At 41.1% G+C, this 17488-nt stretch overlaps 1 protein-coding gene across 1 annotated transcript in view; it reads left to right on the top strand.

Annotated features, from left to right (window-relative positions):
- Window positions 1–2441: 2441 nt before the first annotated feature.
- TENM2 (teneurin transmembrane protein 2) overlaps window positions 2442–17488 on the top strand; it is a 616146-nt gene continuing 601099 nt past the window's right edge. The window contains exon 1 of the mRNA XM_021528631.3: window positions 2442–2682. The gene's annotated coding sequence lies outside the window, so the exon portion shown is untranslated. The remainder of the gene's footprint in view (window positions 2683–17488) is intronic.

A 17488-nucleotide genomic window follows, 5' to 3' on the forward strand; every position in this document is an offset into this window, starting at 1 on the left:
CCATTGAAGCTGTACCACCACATCTAAAGGAATCCAAGATCAATTTAAACAGAGAACAAGAAGAAGAGGGAGCATGGTTCCCTGTCTTCTATTAGGACACTCACTGTAGGGATAAAACACAGTTATCCTTCTAAAACCTACATTAATTGTTTCTCAGATATTCTGGATTTATATAGTTAACATCAATCCTGAATGTGAACTCAAAGCCAGTATTGCCACATTGGTCTCACTGATACTGCCTCGACGTGTAACTTTGGTTGGTTTTGATACTCTCTGCCACCCATCCACTCCCAGCTGTCATCTTCACTAACCCAGAACACTGGGAGCATGTACTCAGTTATTCACCAGGACAAACTAATGCTGCTTATAGTAAACTGCCTTCCAGAAAACAATGCCCCAGCCTGAAATGTCACCCGTGTTCTTTTTCACTAGATGCCTGACCTTGACTTCACCAGCTCTGTTGCACAAATGAGGCCACCTTACCAAGGCAACTGGATTGGTCTGTGCCATTAACCCATATCCATCATAACTGACCAGGCACAAACCCTTGCTGCATGGCATTTAATAAGCAATTTGCTTGTTCTCTCTCAAATCACTGGTCTAAATAGCTTCTGTATGACACTCCAATGAGGTGAAGATATCCAAATACCTTCAGATTGCATGAGCTGAATGAATTCTGAATTTTGTTAATTTGACTAATTATCATAAGCATCAAGTCAAATGGTTTATGGACTACTATTACAGACTTTATATTACCTTTTTCACTGACACTTGCATCCATCATAATGTAGTTTGACAAGATTTGCTTCCAAGCTCAGTGTAATTCTGTCTTTCTTTCCTGACAGGGACAACTCATTACTTAACTGCAACAGTCTTTTTATGACTTCTCTAGCATTCATTTTTGCAATCTAGTTTATTTTCAAGCAGAAATGTTATTTCCAGTAAAATGACTAGCACAGTATATCTGTACACAAGTTTTTCTGCAGAAACAACACATCACCACACGTACATTAAAATCTTGACCACAGCTTTAGAGACAAGGACACATCTTGAAATCTGTGAAATGCCATGGGAAAAAGATGAGGCCAGGGAGAAGTTGTAGTTCTGTGGATCTTCTTCACTCCTGTTAATAGATGGAGTCCTCAAGCCAAAGCGTTGCATGTAATTTGCCAAGCTCTACCAGTATGCTCAACTCTCCCCTTTTCTCAATTAACCTTGAAAAGCTGAGAGATGCTTCCCTGCTGGTTTCTGGATTGCCCCTTAAAACTCTTGCTCTTTGTTGACAGTTACAGAACTACAGTTGCAGTTGGGAAATTAACTCTACTGTAGTTTCTCTCTAATCAGAAATTTACAGTGCACTTTCCCCAGCTACAGCGAATCCAATGTGCTCCAGTTTACTGCATTTCTCTACAAGGATTTCTATGGTATGGAATATAGTCATGAAGTCAATCTGTGGCACTGTTAGCGCTGCTGCTGTGCATTGCCCATGTCCAAGGCTCCTTTTCACTGCTGTTTCTGATTCCTGGCTAATTCCGGTTGCTACTTTCCTCCTGGCCTTGCCAAAAATATGTACAAAGTTTTACAGGTTGCCATCAGCTTGCGCCTTGTACTTTGTCACTCTCTTGTTTCCTGATCTACTTGGCTTTAACACTTCTGCTTTCGGTGGTCTGACAGATGTGTAGCAATGTGAGGGAGAAGATTGAACAATAGACAACATTTAATGGTTTCAGAGAAAAAATAAGTATTCTGTGCACAATTTTGATGTAACGTTATACAGAACCTTGCGTTTGAGGCTAGAGCAGCTCCGTCCTGCAGAAGTGACAACAGTAGTTGGAACGGTTCTAACTCGTGGCAAGAAGATGGAAGCGATTTTTTAACGATTCTTGCCCGGATTTTGTTGTTCCCTCCGCGCGCCCCTCGGGCTGCGCAGCGGCGGCCGCGGGAAGGGACCCTCCGCTCCCGACCGGCATCCCCTCGTGATCGGCATCCCCTCCCGACCCGCTCCGCCCGCGGGGCGGCGGGACGAGCATCCCGACGCCGGAGACCCGGGGCGTCCCCGCCTCCCGCGCCTCTGCGGCAGCGCCCGGCCGGGGCAGCGCCCGCTGTGCGCAGGGACGGCCAAGGGAGCAAGGACGCGCTGGCGGCGGCGGCGGTGCGGCCGCTCCCGTGCCCGCTCCGTGCCCGCTCCGTGCCCGCTCCCGTGCCCGCTCCCGTGCCCGCTCCGTGCCCGCTCCGTGCCCGCTCCCCGCGCCGCCGCCGCGCGCGCCCGGCAGCGCGCGCCCGCGCGCCGAGCGCGGCGATTGGCTGCGGCGCGCGCGCGCGCCCCTGTGCCCGCGGGCGCCGCGCGCGTCGGGGCCGCGGCGCGGGCGCGCGCGCGCGCGCTCCCCGCTGGCCGCCCGGCGCGCGCTCCCCCCGCGGCCGCGGCTCCCGCGCTCCCCGGGGGCGGCGCGAGGCTGCGGCGCGAGGCTGAGGCGCTGCTGCCCGGCGCTGCTGCCCGGCGCTCCGCTCCTGCCGGGAGCGACGGGACGCGCCGCGAGAGCGCAGCGAAGGCGGGGAAGGGCAGGCAAGGCAGGGGTGTCCCCTCCTCACTGAAGGAATCCGCACCGGTGCGAAGTTATCGCCCAGAGACGGTGAGAGGCGCTCGGGCTGCTCAACCTGCCGCCGCCGCCGCCGCCGCTGCCGGTAAATGCTCTTCACTTCTTACTTGCCGACATGCCCGGGGCTCTCCTCCCCGCTCCGCCGCGCTCGGCAGAGCCGCAGCGCTCGGGGCTCCGTGGCCCCGCATCCCCCGCTGTGATTGCGCCCGTGGAGTTGACAAGTTGGGATTTGCGTGTGTGTGTCCGTGTGTCTGTGTGTCCGTGTGTCTGTGCGTGTGCCACAGCCCGCGGTGCGCGGGCTCTGCCGAGCCGCGGAATTCAGCACTTGGAGAGGTCATTAGTTGCGTGAGTTCCAGGCAAGGAGGATTCTCGGTGCCTCCGCAATAACCGCCGCTGCCGCCTTTCTGCCCATTAATCCTCATCCCTAACCGCTGGTATTTCTATGTTCTCACCGTGTTTTAATGTTGTCTTTGTTTTTTTTTTTTTTCTTTTTTTTTTTCCTACGCTGCTGTTTTTTAATTTGTTTACTTTCTTTTCCCCTTTTCTCCCGAGATTGTAGTACAATGTTATTATTTATGTCTTCAGTGTTTGCCAACAGTGTGGGAAGGTATCGCTGATTCAGAAACTATTGTCCACAGTGCGTCTCGCTTAGGAACAGGCAGCAATAGGAGAAGGCAGGCATTTGTATTCCGAAAGAGAATTTAAAATAAAGCTGCTTTGCATCATTGCTGCAGATTTGCGGGAAGCACTGAGGGACGGTGCTATTTTGTTGTTTGCGAAGGTAATAAAGACCGAAGCGCTTTGGTGTTTCACGCATAGCCCTGCGATTGAGCTGCTTGGGAATTGCTGTGGATAATAAATTCCTGGCTGTGGAGGCAGGGATTGCTGGCATGTATCGCACCCAGCGCTCAGACAATGTACCAGCGTGTGCTGACACCGGAGCGCGTCCCTGCTACACCTGCCGTGGAGCGGCACTTTGACAAGAGACTGGTTTGTCTCCTGCATACACCCAGACTGAAATTTAAATAAGGTGCGAATTGAGCTCTTAACTCTCTATCTTTGAACCGGGCTCCTTTTTCAATACTTCTTGTTAGTATTGTTGCGTAAACATCTATTTGTAGCAATTTCGGGAGATGTAATGGTACTGATGTCTTAATATGTGCTTTTATGCCTTTTTTTAACTTCATGCTTAAGTGTTCTGTCCTTCTAAAAGGCTCAGAATGTAATGACAAGTGCTGTCTGTGTGTGTATGTGTGTGTGCATAAATATTTAAATATTTGTATATAATGTTTGGTTTGTACTTGTTTAAATTTGCAGGATCTTGTATTATGTGGAGGAAACAGGTATTACAGAATTAAAATGCAGGAACACAGAATTAAAGGAGACTTTTTTTTGTAAGGTTTAGTTGTGTAGTTGGAAGGTTATGTAAGATCAAAGACATTCAAAATGCATGTGTCCTAGAGAAGTAAAGTGTAGAAGTAGCAACATTCTAGCAATTTAAGAATATAAAGCTTTGCTGCAACAACACAGAATGCAAGCTGTCAGTAAGTCTCTGTAGCCATCCAACATCCTCACAGGGCACTTTATGGAATGCTGCTTAAAATCTGTTGTAATTAAACCAGTCTCTGTTAAGGGCGGAGTTAATGAAAGATTAGCATCACCTGTTAGTATGGTTACTTGAGGTAAGTGTAGTAGTTTACAGTGGTTGTACAGACTCAAAAGTTTTTCTTCAAACTTCAGAGGAATTGAGAAAGATGGTTCTTTCTTTAAGGCATTTGTATTTCTCATTCAGCTGGTACAGAACCACTGTACAGAATAACAACAGGTCTGTTCTAAGGCGCTGATTTATATAAGTGCTAGGTAAAGTCAGTTTTTACAAAGGGATGCCAACCTAATGATAAGGAACATTTCTTTCTTTGTTACGATTTAAAATATATACAAACAATGTATTTGAGCATAATTTTCCTGTGCCTTGGCAAATCAGTGACCAGATTGATGATTAATTTGCCTTGGCCCATATGCTGAGGTTCCTAGTTGCTGAGTAATAAATAAAAACTAGTCTTACATTACACCTATATAGATTGTGTGGTATTCAAAAAGCCAACTGTGAGGTCTGAGCTTTAATTCATTTTAAGAGGAAAACTTTTCTAGCTATGGTTTCTTAATGTCCTGGCAATGCCCGAGAACTCAAAGAAGTAATTTTTAATCCAATTATTAACACGTTTACAGCATGGTTTTTAAAGAAAAAGTTTTGAACCAGTTAATGTTTGAATTTTTATTCTGCTTTTAAAAAAAACATTTCTATTAAGACAGTGCTCAGAGGAAACAATAACATTTTAGTCCTCTACATGCTTATTTTTTATAGGGATAATTAAAGTAATGGTCTTTCTGTGTCATTAGATTTTAACTGCTTGTGTAGCATGGGGAGAATTAACACGTGAGCATCACTAGTAATGTTTTGTTGTAATTAAACCGAACTGTATTTTCACTTCTAGTATTTCACACTAAAAGTCAAAGCTGCAGGGAAGAACTGAGGAGGTGCTTTCTCGTGTTAGGTCACAGAGATTACCAGAGGTTATTGATTTGAGGGGCTAATAGTTGCATTTCTTTGCCTTTTTAAGGAACAGTTTTATTTCTGATACATATACACATCAACCTTTCATATATGGACATGGTTTTGGCATTTGCATGTCAAATACTGACATTTTGTTTCTGCAGTCAAAGTAATTTTCCTGTGAACAGCTTTACTGTTAGAGTAAGTCATGGTGTTAGCTGTATTGGTGATTGTGCTTAAAATTATTTAGAACAACCTAGAAAAGGGAAAATGTTGAGTTCAATCCAGTTCAATGTGTAGACTTTCTTGTCTGAGAGGTCAAACTGAAGGTCAAATTAGATGAAGACAAAGCTCTAGCCACTATTAGAGTACTCAAGTCAATATACCAATGTTTGAAAAGCTGTTTTGTGTTTGTTTGCATTTTACTGTGAATTTAATCTTTCAGTCCTTATTGTTTTTGGCAAAAGATGGACATAGGAGCACCACTGAAGTCCATGCTTAAAGATAAGACCTAAAAATTATTTGGTTTATCCTTTAAACAATAATATTCTTTTATATAAATGGATAGTTCTAAAAAGTTTGCCCTTCCTTGCCCTGGATCTGTAATAGAAAATGCAACCTTACAATATAAATTAAATTCATTTCTACTAAACTAATTAAGATAAGAGATGTTTTAGTCCTTGCTCTTTCGGAAGGTTAATATTTAATGGAAATGGCAAGTTTTTTCCTAGGCTGTTTTTTTTTTTTTAAACTATGCTTTACTTACAGTTTCACAAGATCCTTATCAGGAAGAACAGTTTTATATAATACTCACTGGGCTACAACAGCAAAGAAGGTTTTGCTGATACTTGGGACAAGTAGAACTGGTCCTCATGTTGTGACCGGAGGTGTCACATCCCAGAGCCCTCATGCCAACTGATGGTGACTCATCTTTCTAATTCCTTCCTGCACAAGCAGCTCCTGCACAGAGTGCTTTTAGTGAAGTACAGAGTGCCTCTGGCTGTGTCACCCTGTTCCAGCCAGGGGCTGGCCCAGCTTTGTGTCCTGCTGGTGTCTGCAGCCTGGAAGAGCCCCTGCTTCTGCTGCTGCAGCGTGTTCCCTGCAATTCTGCCTCCCCTAATCCACACAGGATTGAAAAGAGACTTTGGGCCACTCTCTGGTAGCTCAATTTTGTCTCACAATTATTGGTCTGCAGTGGGATCCCATAATGCCGGTGAAGTTCAAATACATTGTTTTAAATCCACCTTGCAGACTAACTCAATATAATCAGATAGACTTTTCGGATAAGCAGGAAGTGTGCTAAGCTTAGATATTATTCATTTTTTATTATTTTTTAAATAGGTTCTTTTTAGTGGAATTGATTGACATTCAGTGGCAAATAGTAATAAATTGTCTACTTTCATCTTTATTGCTAAGCATTAATAACTCAGTAGTCATCCAAACAGGGATGTAATTATAAGATTTTTAGTGACAAGCTGCACAACATTGGATTACAAACTTTTATGTTTAGCTGAGCAGGTTGTGAATGGATACATGGTGCACACACTGCTTTACACCAGTGGCTGTATTCAAACTCATTCTGGGCAATAGTCAGGGAAACAACTGATCTTAAGTCATGCCTTTTTCTTTCCCTCAAGAACAGGTTTTATAGAAGATATATTTTATTCTCTGATGAATGAAAATAAAGTTCCACTTTGGAAGGGTGATTTGGCTTTGGGGATTTTTTGGTTTTCTGATCATTTACTTTGAGTTGTTTTGGTTTTAGCTATAACACAACTCAATATGGCAAAATTAAGAACTGAGTATCACCCTTTTTGGTTCTGGATAATAGGGTCTTAATTTTTTTTTTTTTTTTTGTTCTGAAGAGACTTCATAGCCAAAACACCTTTTAACTAAAATATTAACTGCAACTATTATTAACTGTTAAATATTAACTGTAACCATTCAGAACTACAAATATGTGTTAAAATAGTATAAAATACATAAGTAGATGCTCTTGAAGGATTTTCTTACTAGTTTGGGGCACCTGGCCTTTACCTTTAGTAGCAGCCTTTAAAGCTTTGAATTGGTCTCAGTTCTCCAGATTTATCTGTTGTTTCTCAGCCCACACAGGCCAGGAAAATACCAGGGCTTGTTCAGAGGGGTGGTGCAAGGCTATCTAAAATCCTTAATGAGCATATCAGTGAAACCCTTGAGGAGGACAGAAATAGCTCCTAGGTGCAGTCTGAGTGGGAGATGGCACGTGAAGAACGTGGATGCTGAGCAATGGTTTAACCTCAGGTGCTGCCTGGGGGAGTAGTTTCTTTTTCAGGTGCTGTTTGTGGGGAGCAGTGAAAATGACAGAAACAAAATTGTCTCCTGCTGCTTATCCCAGGCAGTGAGTGTCAGGGCACAGGGATAGCAGCCAGTGTCAATTTTTGGAACCAGACCCAGAGGAGCTTTTCCCACCAGTGTGCACAGGTACAAAAGCAGAGCCTGTCTCCAGGTGAGTGCTTCTGTGCCTCCTGGGAACTTTTAGGTGTGTTCCCTTAATTCTCAACAGGGCTCTTTCCTTTTTTTACTTACTATTAATTTCTGGGGACAGTTTTTAGGGAAGTCACTTTTTCTAAACAATTAAGTTAGGAGTGTTGGTTCTGCTGTGGTTTTGAGTGGCCCTGTACAGTGTTGTCAGCTGTGTTGTAGAAAACTATCTTGTATTGAGTTGAAGAGGTGTGGATAACTGTATGTAAGTGAATATATATAAAAATTCTTTTATGAAGCCATTGTGTAGGAGTGTAGGGCTTGGATATAAAATATCAAAATACAGGAAGTCCTACTAAGTATAAATAATAGATTTTTCCAAAGCTTTTTCTGAGTGTAATTGCCTAGTGACTTTTCTAATCTCTTTTAAAAAGGAGAATAAGTTATCATAATAGTGTGCTCCAAAACTGTAACACATACTAAAGCAATGGTAAGTACCTTTTCCAAGAAAGACAACGACAAAAAAGTATAATATTTAGAAAGGCAGAATACCAGATATTGCAATATAACAATGACACTTGACAGAAGCTTTCTGGTGTTGAAAATAAAGTTCACTTTATTTGCCAGTGTTTCAGGAAATACTGTGTTTGATTCAGATTCTGGAGGTAAAATGAGTCAACTGAAATAAAGTAAATATTAAATTCATCCTAGTATATATCAATACATTCCCTAGGGAGAAGTGTTGTACACTTCATGCTTGCCACATTAAAGGAGTTTTCTGAACCAAATAAAGCAAGTGATACACAGTTCTGCTGTCACTGTGTAAATACCTAATTGGCCATTACTAGGGATTTAGCCATTAAAAAATATATATATATATATACTTTTCATCCTAGTTCCTAATTATAGATGCTGTAGAGTTGGATATGCACATGCAAGCTCTTGGTGTGTTTGGTTTTGGGTTGTGCTCAGGGACATTCAGAAAGTTGTAGTGCTTCAGGAGGTGGCAAGAGCATAGTCTGGAACATCGACTTTCTCTTTTGGGATGTTTTCTAGGGTGGGCATTTCTCCTAACTTTTCTCCATGTACTTTTGACACAGAGAAAATATTTTCACATTGTCTATAGTTTTTGGGAGTGTGAGCTCTAGTTGGTGTGCTGGTTTCCCATGAAAACATACAAATGTAAGTGTCCACAAAAATAAGCCTTGAAAGAGTAGGGAAATAGTTTTCTCTCCTACTTAAACATAGCTGACAGCATTAAAATTAAAAGTATTATTATTGGGTCTCACAGAAATGATTTTTTGTCAGACACATTCAAATCAGGGTAAAGTTTTAGGCAATTCTTATTTTATAGAAGAATATTTCAATGAGTTGAAACTTGATATATTTAATTACAGCTATGAGTAAACACAAAATGACCATGGAAGTGGATTAGTAATTTTAATAATCCTGTAGCAGTTTGATTTGTTTGTGCAGTTTCTATAACGTATGCATTTACCTAAAACATTACTGAGTTTCTGTAAACATACAAGTGACACATGGGGGTCTAGCTAGCAGAAGATAGAGAAAATTCCCATAGTGAATGGCTTTGATCTGCTCCTTCTGTTTTGGGAACCTGTGGCCTAAATATCAGCTAAAGAACACACAAGGGAAACTGGAAATTGCTATTGAGAGTGAGGCAATACAGAACAGTTTTTCAAAAAAAGCTTACTGTTTAAAGATGAGTGGGTGTCGATAAGGCGCTGAAAAAAATCCTGTTAGCTGTACTCTTCAGTTCTTAATGTCCTTCTGGACTTGGTCTTGGCTCTCTGGCTGTGGAAAGTCCTTGAGGAGAAAAAAAACCTATAAAAGTATTTCTGTCAAGTCACCTGAAATAAATGCATATGTTTTGTAGTTGAGTATTTTCAGGAAAGATTTATAAGAAGTGGACTGTCAGGTAGATTATTAATAATCTAAAAAGCAAGGATAGTAATAAAGATTTGTGTATAGCCTTGGCTACAAAAGGAACTAAACCTTTCTTGTTTTAGCAGAGAAGTCATCTTGCATTACTTCTCTCCCTGCACAGAGACTAACCTAAGTCTTCTCTTTTCCCCTGTCTCTCCAGCAGTGCTTGTTGTGGGCACAGAGCAGCCTGAGCAAGAGTCTCTTAGTGCAGTGCTAAATTCGGAGGTCACAGCTTTATTAACCAATTCTGAAGTATGTGGTATTGCAGTGCAAATCCTAGCTGACACCAATGGCCTCAGCTGTGGAGTAAAGAATAAGCTGTGCAGCTGTCTTTTCTTTCAGCTTTTCTACCTGCTAGGGGATGCTGACTGAAATCCAGAACATTGTCACCTTCTTTCCTCTGTACAACATACCTGAGGCTGAGAGATGACACGGGAGTGGAGCTGCACAAAACATATTTCAGAATCGTGGCAGTGACCAGGACCAGTGCTGAAGCACAATTTGCTGCAGCATTTTTCTAGGCCATCAGAGTCACAATTATTTCAGTACTCCTTATAAAGCAGGCCCTCTGGAAATATCATCACAGTACTTCGTTTCAGCATTGCAGGGCAAAGGAGGGACAGAGATCACGATGTGCATAACCAAAATGCCTTGCACAGGAACAAAGTTGAGATAGTGAATCCTCAATGGATTGCTGTCATCACTCTCTTCCCCCTGCTCCTTTCAGATCATTCCCCAGCAAGGTGCTACCCCTTGCTTCAGCAGCCTGCCAATAAACAGCAGTCTAGCAGTCTCTTTCCCTCTAGGGCATGAAGAAGGGGAGAAGGAGAAAAATACAGGGAAAAAAGTACCCTGAATAATGCCTCAGCTGCCCTGGGAGGTGTCTTTCTCTCTCAAAGTGTACGTGGGGCCCATGGCTCCACCACTGCATGGCTGCTGTGGGTGAGCACCTGTGAGACCCTGTACCCTGCACTTGCCTCGCAGCAGCGGAGGGAAGAGCTGGCAGCTCCTCCTGGTAGTGTGTCCCTTGTGTTTCCATTGAGGATTAGTAACTAATGAGTTGAATGAGAGAGAGCTTTCCCTTGCCTTTCTCAAGCAGATGTCACTGCTGGAGAGAAGTGGTGAGAGGTGAGGAGAACCTGTGGATTGCCTGTGGAGTATTTATTCTTCTATTGAAGCTCTAATTACCTTACTGCAACTCTTCTTCCATCTCTCCAGTAATCCCAGAGGCCTCTGTAAGTTCCTCTAGTTCAGCTGGCATTCTGTATCAGCTACCTTCGGGCTTAAATTGCTTTTCTTTTTCCTTTAAAGGAGGAGTAATCACTTCCCTCTGTGTTTCTTAGTCCAAAATATAAGCCCTTAATAGATTTCTCTTTTACAGAGCAGCTTATGCATTACCTCCATGCCTGTCACTCTCTCCACAACCTTCTCTGACTGTGAACATTGGAATTTATACATTATCTATTCTGTAGATCTTGTGTTACAAAATTAAAATTTGCAGTTGTACCCCAGTTAGCTTTAGGCCAGCTTCCAGATGACCTTTTCCCACACAAGGATACTGGGATAGAGAGATCTGTGTCATTCTCCTTGTCTCAGCAGTCTTCTTGGGCAAAGCCAGAATTGGGAGTCTGCTGATACTCCCCACATTGATGGTCATTCCCTGCTTTCCTGGTGGTTCCTTGCAAAGGAGAAAGCCTTTCTCATTCCTCAGCTCTTGCAGAAGAGAAGCACTATGAAGTGTGGGGTTTAGATCCTTTGTGAAGCTGCTATGATTGGTGCTTTTTTCTGCCCCCATTTACCAAACATTTTCCATCTAGCCCTGGACAAAAAAGAGTTTCTGATTATTGTAAATTTCCTGGCCCCTGGAATGAAGTGTTAGAAGTCTGATGTATGGTCAGACTGGGTTAATCCTTGTCAGGAGGAAACCTGGTAGATATTAAAAAATATTTAAGCACCTTTCTTGAAAATAAGTAACTCAGCCCATGTATTATAGAATAGGAATGTCTTTAAATTTGCAATATAAAAATACTTTGATAAAATGACAGTTAAGCCTGAATTAGATTCGTTTCACTATTAGGGTCTGATCCTGAAAATAGTAATTATTGCCCTGCTGTTGTTCAAATAACTGTGCATGAGAAAGGATGACCTGCTTAGAGCAGCCTCTACTAGAATATGTTTTTCCTATTGTTGTCCATTTGCAGTTTAATTTATACATTTGAAAGAAGGACACTTATAAGATGGTTAGATGCCACTTCAATTTTGCTAATGAAATGCTGTTTTATACTTAGTAGACCATAATATTGGCACAACACAACCTATCATTTATAGCTAATAGGTATTATTTTCAAACTAAGCAGAAAGAAACATATATATGAGCTTGCACTTGTGGTAGTTGAAGTTTATTTATGCCTTGCAGTGATTGTAATGACTTGGGATCAAGCCTTGCTTATCCATGCTACAGTTTTAGCTAGGTCAGGAGGCTCACTTCTTCTTTCTAGGTGTTTTTCTTTATAGAAAAAGAGAAACAAATGAAGCTTGGCACCACACACTGCAAAAAGAATTGCTGAGGTTAAAGAAAAAGGTGCTCAATATTTGGTTTGAGATTGCTTTCCATTTAGGCAGCGTGAGTAGAAGTGAAACCAGGGGCTCTCATGGTAGTTCAAGAGCAGCTATGTGCTACTCCATCTGTGTCTTGCCTTGTTTGCAAAAAAGAATCTTGGCAGGCATGGCAGATGGAGGCAATATGGCTGGTGTGCTGTTTCCTGGGTCCAGATAGTAAACTAGCAAAAATGTGCTTTAAAAATATCTTACTTCTTATATCACTTACCTACTCTGCACTTGAGTCTGGCACAGGTGGATGTAAAGCTCCAGGATCTAAGCTCCATAACCAAGGGTTATCTGACTTAGTTCTGTCAGTTCATGAATATTTTGGGCTGTAATTCCCCAAATTTATTATGAATGCGTCTGTCTGGGTCAGAAGTCATGGTAACCCATATCCCTGTGTATTTTAACATAATGCTTTCTGTATCAGGTGGTTATTTATTTTCTGTGTCAGGTGGTGGTCATTTATGACCTGACCTCAAAAGGAATCTCTTTGGTTGGGTTACCATCCAACTTTTTCTCCCTTCCACCTTCCTTTCTCCCACTTTCCTAGCCTGCTTCCCTCAGCCATGACAATGCTGGGGAAGATTTTACAAATGTAGTTTAAAGTTTGGAGCTGACTAATTATCTTATTGCCAGAAGTTGTATGTACTCAGTGCCATTTCTTCTGTTGTGTATGAACTCTTATTTGTGTCCATTACCAGTAGATTATAGCTAAATGCTGAATGTTAGGAATTGATGTTTTTTTCCCACTTTGATTACTTGGAGATCCGTAGAGCTGTTTATTCATCTTCTCTACTTAGCAATTATTTAACATTCCAGTTTGCTCACACAGTAAATCTGTAATAGCTTTTTGTATTATGGAAAACAATCCTTCCTTGAGTAAGGAAACAGTGCTGCAGGATAAGCTAATGCATTGAAAAAAAAGTTTATTCTCCACTTAGAAAAGGACTGTTGCAGTCCTGCAGATAAGGGCTCTTGCCTCTGAACAGCAGACAAAATTCTGCTGGTCCCTTCATGCACTCAGCTCACAAACTGTGCTGTCCTTCCAGCCCTGACATAGTAGGTGCATTTGGGAACTGGATTTACTCCCTGAAATGTATCAGTTTTGTGCAAAAATGTGTGCCTTTGGGTTTGTAATTACATGCCTTTTGCAATTGTGATATTTCTTTTTTGTTTGTTTCTAATTGCGAATGTTTCAATTTGAAAGTGTTTTGGAAGATGATAGAAATTGGATGATGATCTAGTAGAGTAGGAGGGAAAAAAATAATCCAGTTTTTAATTTCAGATAAACAGCTTTATTATAGAGGCTATCTTCTCTGTGATTAGTCTGAACATGGACAAGAGTATTTTGAAAAAAAAAACAAAACTAAGCTGGCTGTATTATTTTGGAAGTATGTGGCAGCAAGATGGCCCAGTCACTGATAGCTTTTAGCCCATTATGGAACCTTTTCTTCTTTCAATTACCAAGGCTTATGTTTGGTCAAATAATGTTTAGCCAGTTTAATCTTTCTCTGTAAAATTCTCCAAGACTGAGATCCTTTGGTGAGTGGGGTTGGATGTCCCTCCCTGCTGGCCAGGGCTGTGCCATACAGGTGCCAGAAGCACCTGTGCCTCCCCCAAATTCAAACTGGGTGGCAGCACTAAAATCCCAGTGTCACCTTGTTTCCCATGTCCTCCTCATCTCTGAAGTCCTGTGTTGACTAAAAAAATTCTGGAATGCAAGAGCTGAGCTTCTTTGTACTCCTGGGACACACCTGACAAAGAATATTTCAGTCTTCTCCTCTGACTTAATCCATTATCCCCCTGAATAATGGAATACAGGGGAATAATGGAATACTGCGGCTCACAGTGAAATATGGTGTCTCAACAGGAAGCATGTTTTTGGGAAAACTGTGTAAGTTAGATCTTGGAGCTGTCTGCTTTTCTTAAGTGGTTTATTTATAGCTGTCCCTGAGTCTGTTGCCTGTGAGTTATCAAAGACTTTGCAAGTTTAATTTGCAGTTTCATTGCAGAGAGTAACTTCTTTCACCATGAGAAAGACTTTTTCCCCCCTCCTCTTTCCTGTGTCTGTGTTAAGTACACTGTTATCTTCTCTTTTGAGTGTCATGACTTAAAATGGCTGAGACATTATTCCTACACGGAAACATAGCCAGAAAAGGAATGTTTAACATGGCTGCTCAGTTCCCCTAGCTACCATTTCAAAGCTTTTGGGTTCTGTTCACCACAATTTTAAGGTCCACAGACCTTACAGGGTCTGACTTCTCCTCAGACCCTCTTATCCTTCTTATTTTCCCATTTTCTTTCAGGAATTCTAGCACAAAAAATTATTTGTTCTTTACCTCAGTTGACACAGTTCAGTTCATGTACCCTTTGAACAACCCTACTCTCTATGGGACTTCCTTAAAGCTTTCACCAAGTGAGACTGAGGTTAAAAATTAGAGAAAGAAATAAACCCCAAACCCCAAATCCCCTTTAAAATGATAATAGTAAAGCACAGTATATCTGCAGTGGCTGTGAAATCCTCACCATTACTGATATTACAGTACAGACTAGCCAGCCATCCATCTGGGATGATAGCATTACCATTGATACTGTCCTGCATGAAGGGGACAGATTAGACAACTTTGCAGTGGGGATCTCTCCCAGCTGTATTTTTCTGCAATGTACTGGACTGGCACTTCATAATAGAAAAAGGTAGATTTAAAGAGATGTCTACCAAAAACCCTCCAGCTTTTTTCAAGGTGTGTTTCTTAGAAATCAAAAGTATTTCTCAAGTGACTGAACTGGAATTTTGAATTAGGACAGCTGAAAACATGGATAGTTAGAGAAGGGTCAAATTTTTTTTTCCTGGATACAAAAATCCTTGCAATAACAAGGTAGGGTAATGTGTTGTTTCCATTAAACTAGTTTTTTCCTTTTCAGGCATCCTATCTAAGCAAGTCCTTGCTGTATGGGAAGAAGCTAAGATCGTAAGATAAGTGTTTTACTGAGCTGTTCTGTTTGTGCTGCAGCAGCCTTCTAACTACATAGCTGAAATTTTGCAGCAATAAATGTCTGTGTATATAGATATATCCCAGGCAATTCATTTGGCATCATGGATCCTAAAAACAGTGTCCAAATAGCTGCTGAGACTTCACTAAGTGCCAGGTAAATACGATGACAGTGTCCTTATTTTGTGACAGACCTGATGTGAGAAACAAAGGCTCAGAAGATTAGCTCATGATTTACATCATACAGGACACTGTGAGGAGAGGATAATAGGAGCAGAGTCTTCATGGTAGTCCCTGGAACGCACATGAAATGGAGCAAGATGAAAGATTTAAGCTATAATAGCTTTGTGAGGGAATGCCCTGCCTCTCTCCTTGTTTCCCTGTATTGCATCAGTACTGATCTTTTTAAAAGTGGAAATAGGTGCCCTCTGTGACTACCACTGTATCAGTACTGCAGAACAGCTCCTTGAACTCTGAATTCATTGAGGTATCCCCAGATGCCCTAGATACTGCTGAGGCTTTCCCTAGAAAACAAAATAGCTCAGGAAAAATGACCGATTATCCAGGCTGGCATAACCTTCCCATATACTTTTCAAATATAAATTACAGTGGAATTAGCAAGTAAAATATTGGATATTGTCTCTTTTAATGCTGTCCTTTGAAATTAATGGTAATGATGATTCCCCAGTTTGGAGTACATGGTAGTGGCTTTCTAGTGACTAATTGCCTCAGTCAGTAATGTAATAGATTTTTGCAACATGATAATGAAGGAAATCCTAATGAAGGTCAGATAGCAAATGGCTACTGAATTGTTAGTTTAAAGAATCTGTCAAAATGTGTAATAATTGCTTCAGGTTTTGTTAGGAAGGCTTTTTGACCCCTGGTGACAGACCTGTGATCATTAAAGATATTTCAGTGATTTTGGGAGAAAACCAGACTTACTGTGTCAGGCTCTTGAAGAAGGGAATTAATGCTGCTTAGCTTGATGCATGATGTTGAAGTCCAGCTGGATTTTCAGACCTTTTAGGGGAGAGGCATTTTTGAAGCTGACAGTGCAGCCAGGGCTGTGAAGTCTCACTGAGCTGTGCTACCTGCTGGCTGAAATCGTGGACAGCTCCATGGTGTGATGCAAGGGGAGAGATCGCTGTGAAAGACAAATGTTTCCCTCTGCATGCCTTCACTGGAGATGACTAAATCAGCCACTTAGTGATGCAAGAATACCTGCCTTTTAGACCTTTTTAGTTTTGCAAGTTTGTAGGGGCTTTTTGTTTGCAATATTGTGAGCTGTTACAGCAGTGGGGTTCTGCAGGGGGTCGTGGCAGTGCTGATTTGGATTAATGGATGAGGCTTTCCATGTTCAGGTAAAGGACTTCCACAAGGACATTGGAAGGAATGTGTCATGTCTTGTAAACAATCTTGGAAATGCAGTTCTAAATTGTGGCTAAAATCAAATGTGTTATTGTAGAATATTTTTTCCTCATTTGCATTTGTGAATCATTCATCTGTTTATCATCAGCTGGTGGTATTTCTATAGTAAGTGAGTTTCCATTAGAGAACTCATGATGAAGCTGCCTTTTCCTGTGAATCAGTAGTTTAGGGAAGGTGAAATATATAAAAGTATATTTCAAGTGAAGACTTGGTCAGCAATCCTACATAAAACCCTTGCTTCTCAAAATGTGTTTTGGAGAAGCACAACATCATACAGGCTGTTATTTTGTTCTTGTGTCGAGATAAATTTGTTTGGCTTTTAGAAGGATATGCTTGTATACATATGATTTCCTTCAAAAAGAAGTGGGTGTGGGAAGTTTCTGATTATTGGTTCTGTGAAGATGGAAAAGAGAGTCTCAAATTTGTGTTAAGAGGAGGTATTATCTATAAGATTATTATTGAATTAAATAACGCATATCATGTCTATTGAGCTTTTTAATACTAAAATATTGTTGCCTAATTTGAGATTGGTATCTGAGAATTGGAAAGCAATACAGATATTTTCTATTTTTAAAAATACTCTAAGTCTTCATCAGATACTAAAAGACTTGTAATGGTTGATTTTAAAAAAAATATTTTTTATTCAATGTATTGGAAAAGGAGGTTATGTCTTACTTCCAGATATAAAACAAAATCACAATAGTACAAAGTACAGTATAGTACTTGCTTGTACTACATGTGCAAAATATTGTATTAAGATTAGTTTTTTTCAAATTAAAAATAAATCAGGTTAGAGCTACTGCAAAAAAATATCTGTGAGCTTCAATATGTTTCATTTAGCAATATGTTTCATTTTGTTCTAGTAAAGCTAGGCAAATGAATACATGCAATCTGAAAGTTTTAAATAATTT

This window comes from Lonchura striata, chromosome 15 (genome assembly GCF_046129695.1).
Source record: "Lonchura striata isolate bLonStr1 chromosome 15, bLonStr1.mat, whole genome shotgun sequence".
In the NCBI taxonomy this organism is placed as follows: domain Eukaryota; kingdom Metazoa; phylum Chordata; class Aves; order Passeriformes; family Estrildidae; genus Lonchura; species Lonchura striata.